The following is a 4,960-nucleotide window of genomic DNA, read 5'->3' on the forward strand; positions in this document are numbered from 1 at the left end:
ATGGCGTTCGAATCAGTTTCTTTTTTGAAATGAAGTATTATGTTTCGCGCGTAAAACAATTGTTTTATTTTCATATTTTTTGTTATAAAATATTTAGTTTTTGTTTTCTTTTATTCAATCAATGGATAAATAAGACAAGCAATCGATGTTCTATTTCATGTTCTAGATAAATTATTTATTTTTCAATTTTGTTCTTATGTTTCTTTGGATATAAAAGAATGAACTTTCATATATTTTATGATTTGAAAAATGGCATAATAATTTTATTTATAATAGATAATTATGAATTACGTTCACAATTCGTGCTTTTATATTCATTAACGTTAACGAAATAAATAACAAAATAAGGTAAAATATTTATTATAATTCTCTATCCTTATGAATAATATTGCAAAATAATCAAATATATATATTCATTTAGCAATTAAATTTTTTAATTTTTATTATAATTTTGATAGATTTTTGTGAATTTCGATTGATTTGCTTATGATTTTATTGTTTAAACTTTTAAAATATATATTAAGTTTTATTCTTTCTCACTTACACGTTAATTAACCTAGAAATAAAAAAACATCTGCAAAGATTAATAAATACAATTCTTCGTATATACCAAATTTCCGCATTTTAATTAATTAAATTCTAATCCGATTCATTGAACAAATATTAACAGTGATATGAACATAATAATATTAACATAAATACGTATTAATTTTCCGATAACATATCACCCCTTCAATTTCTAACCATTTTAAATAGAATAAACTATTAAATAGAATCATTTTATACGGTTTCATTTATAGAATTATAGGAACAAATTAACGCTTTATTTCAATTATATTGTTCGTTTACGAGAAAATTAGTATTAATCGTAATTCTTAAACTCTAAATAGGAAACAATTGAATTAGTTTGGTTAGTTAGGGTATATAATTAATACTATATTAAAATTTCTACTCAAACATTCATTTTTCTCCCAATCCAATCACTTCCTTTTTAATTCCTCTTATTGCACGCACAAACAATCAAACAATTCCCCCTATCAAAATATACAATCGTCGTACAATAATCGCCAATAATCCACCTCCGATTATAACAAGACACGTAACACCTCATGAAAGTTCGAATCTCGCGATATAATACGATTGATGTATCGTCATTCCATCGAACATCAACCTCGATCAGGTATCACTATTCGACTACAGGTGCACGTACCGCTCGGGGAAGGAGGGCGCGAAGGGATAACTCGGCCGTTTCGCGTTAGAACGTCGTGCCCGTAGGTTGGTATTGGTTGGTATCGGTGCGACACAGGGGCCAAGGGGTTCCAAGGGGGTTGATGCGTCGGCGTGTTGCGCCGTAGCTTTTGCCGCGGCGCCCGGCAGTCCGTAGGCGAAGTCCTAACGAGTAGCCGGCGAGCGAGCCGTATCGCGGAAAAACTTGCTCGCAATTAGATCGTGCCGAGATTTCCGTGCCCGTTCTTCGTGTAATCGGTTCCACGATCCGCGTCGTTTTCTTTTCTAATCCGTGTTTTCGTCCGCGTCTACACTATTCGTCGTATCTTTTTTTTTTTAAAAATCGGTCGATCCTCGATAAGTTTCGAAACTTGAGATTAAAAAAAAGATTGTATGCAGTGAGTATCTGTAATCGTAGATGTGTCGTGAGCAGTGTTTCCGGGCACAAACACGAGGTAGTTTCCCGGGGGGAAGGAAATCTCGATTTCGGGTGACATGTGACGAGTTGTCGATCGTGCACGAGCGATAAAAGGCCTCGTGATCAAATCTTCCGCGTTTACTTTATCCGCTGGATTCTCGACCGACCCGTGAAAACTCGATGGGATGTATCAGTGAGGAACGAAAGTAGGTGTTTTTTGTGATTCGGGGAATAATGTGCGGAAGCCTCGTAACATTATCACGATTCCAGTGTTTATAGATACCAGTGAACGATTCGAGGATACCCGTATATATCCGTGTAAGTCGAATCGGTTTAAAACGATGTACGAGTATAGCAAAGTATAATTAATATTCTCCGACCGAGAAAAAGGGGAAGAGAAAAAAATACGGGAAAAATAACTCTCTTTAGTTAAGCCATCTTCAAACAACTTTCTTCGAAGAAACGTCAGTCGCTTTCATGAGTATTCTCCGATCGTTCGAACTTGTCTCATTATCCCTCTCTTTGGACTTTTCCTTAAATGGAATCGATGGAATTCGAATCCTCTTTCTCTACCCTCTTATCGTCTTCTCCACCGATCTTATGATCGTTGATAGCGTAACTATGTCCCTTCTCATCGTGGATTCGACTTGATTCCGCGGAAACGATGTTGCTGCGCTCGGTTAATCGAGAACGATTATAAACTTTACCGGTCGCCGCAAAAGTGGGACACACACATACACACACTCAATTCGCTCGATTCGAGGTTCGAGGAAGGCAAAATAGGGGATGAAAAAAAGCAGAATGGGGTAACCGAGGGGGAAAAATAGAGGGGTAAGAGTGCGATAGGGGGTCTATGGGAGAGAGATAGAGAACGGAACCGGAAAAGCGGGAAACACTGAACAATACCAATTGCGACAAATTACACGTTGCTTTATCCGGTGACGCTGGCTCGCGATTAAAAGGGAAGAGGGGAGGAACGTTGCATCGAATACTGTGAACACGCGTGATTCACCCCATTTTCTATTTCTTTCCATTTTTCTTGCTCCCTTTATTCTCTTTTTTTTTTATCCCATCTTTTATGCGTCCTTTTTGTGTCATTCTTTTTGTTTCTCTTTTTTTTTCTTTTTTATTTTTTTTATATCTTCATTCGCGATTTCTTTTTGTGGAATGAAAGAAAGAAGAAAATTGTCGAGTGAACGTCATCAACTTATTGTAGAAATTATTGAAGCTTTTCTCATGGAAATTTAATTAATGTTTCTTTCTTCTTTTTTTTTTTCGTTTTCGTTTGTGAAATTAGATCGAAATTGGACCGAACGAAACTTAAATTTTTAATTAAACATTGTTTTATATTTATTTAGAAATTTTAGAATATTTTGGTTAAAGTTATTGCGTTGGATTTAGGTAACGAAAGGTTTCATATGTTTGATAATATAGAAATTAAAATAATTATATATGTTAATGAAGAATCGATTGAATTTCATTTTCTCGAATTTGCATCTTGGAATCAAACATTCGTGTAATTTATATCTCAAATGCATTTATATTTTAAGAGAATATTTTATGAACTTCTTCTTTTACAAATATTCTTACAAATTTCTTTTATCATTTTTTTAGAATTAGAATTCGATTTCTGCATCTATTTCAGTTCAAAGATAAAACTTTTCTCATATTTTCTTGTTTTTTCTTGATAAAAATATTTTCGAATGAAATTCTAATTTTTTTACGTATCGATTCTTTTGAAAGATATCGCTTCTATCAAAAAATATCCAGAATATGATAGCTACAGATTGTAAATTTTAATTTCGTTTCTATATTTCATGCTTTCATTTTTCAAGATTTTATTTGCAAAAATTTTGAATGAGAAATTTTATTTGAATTTTCGCTTTTCAGTTTTGGACGATTTAATTCGCAGTGTATTCGGTTGATTCGCAATGCGATGTCGTTTCCAGTGTTAGGGAGATCGTGTCGACACGTGTGCGTACGTTTAGTCGTGCTTGTAATCCGACAACGAAACCGGAGTTTCACGAAATTTATATGATCCGAGGAAGATTTCACTTAATCTCATGGTATTTCGAGGTTGTTTTGACGTAGTGTACAGTATTCTAAATCTCTGTAAAATAGCATCGAACATCGATCGATTTATCTACTTTCACAACATTTTAAATTACGTATATTTAATTTCAAGTTTCATATTAATTTTTAATTTTTAAATACACCGATGTATCGATAAATTAATTGCAAAAGGAAAGAATTAAATTCGACGTGGAAACATAAGAAAGTTTTTATTCCGTTAAAATAGACTTTTAATATTTTTCATCAAAACATAAGACTGTTATTTGCAAATTCTTGGAAATTCGTAGAAAAACTTTTTTATTTACTTTCTCAGAATTGATGTTATTTTTGATAACAATTGAAAGCTTCTTCTAAATGATATGGTTACACTTTATTCTTATCCTTGTTAGAATGAAAAAAATCATCTTGATATATTGTTTTTTTACATTTCTTTGTATTTCTTTTTCTTTCCAATTTTTCATTGCTAAAATTGAATCAAAAATGAACATTAAAATCTATCAATATATTATAATTATTCTATTATTTCGTTCGATTTAAATACATACGGTGACCCAAAATATTTGATTCGAAAGCTCAACATAAAAATATGTTAAAATTAAATTCTGGAAACTAAAAATCCTAATCATACACGATTCTAAATTACAAAATTTACTTCATATTCCCGTATAAACATACGTATTCAGAACACGAAAAAAACTTTCAGATCGGATTTTCTCTCCAAAAAAATAATATTCCCAAACTTTCATCAAATCTTTCGTAAAGATAAGATGTTCGAGCAAATACTTCTTACTTAACCACTTCTATACACACTTTTACATAACAACGACTCTAAAATCGTGCTCTAAATCGATTCGATGATAAAAATAAACAAAACGATTTCTTCTTCTTAAATCGACCAACATACATTGATCTCATAACGTGACAAGCGAACGCTGTCCCTCCCACCCCTATCGAGAGGGGTACAACAACAAAATAGTAAATCGCCGGCAACGGATGGACTAACAAATCCAATCGCGGCCGGCGCGATAATTCACGATTCGAGTTAAAGCTGGTGGCCAAGTGGTTCAGGAACGTGATGTTTCCAGGTGTCGTCATCGCGTCATCGTGGTGGGGCTTAACGAGGCGCAGTTAACGTCGGCCCGTCGTTAGGTAACGCGAGTGGACGCTCCTCGTCCCTCCAAATCCTCGAAATTGCCGCCACGATTGCTGGAACGATTGTTGGATGGTGTAGTGAGAAACACG

The 4,960-nt window shown here is 33.8% G+C and overlaps 1 protein-coding gene across 2 annotated transcripts in view; it reads left to right on the forward strand.

Annotated features, from left to right (window-relative positions):
• LOC102674166 (peroxidasin-like) overlaps positions 1-4,960 on the forward strand; it is a 290,955-nt gene that overhangs the window by 2,022 nt on the left and 283,973 nt on the right. The window contains exon 1 of one of the 2 annotated variants that reach the window (XM_006613164.2): positions 948-1,851. The exons of the other annotated variant lie outside the window; for it this stretch is intronic. The gene's annotated coding sequence lies outside the window, so the exon portion shown is untranslated. Of the gene's footprint in view, positions 1-947; positions 1,852-4,960 lie in introns of those variants that run through there. 2 annotated transcript variants of the gene reach the window in all.

The sequence above is a fragment of the Apis dorsata genome, unplaced genomic scaffold (assembly GCF_000469605.1).
Source record: "Apis dorsata unplaced genomic scaffold, Apis dorsata 1.3 scaffold_135, whole genome shotgun sequence".
Lineage (NCBI taxonomy): Eukaryota > Metazoa > Arthropoda > Insecta > Hymenoptera > Apidae > Apis > Apis dorsata.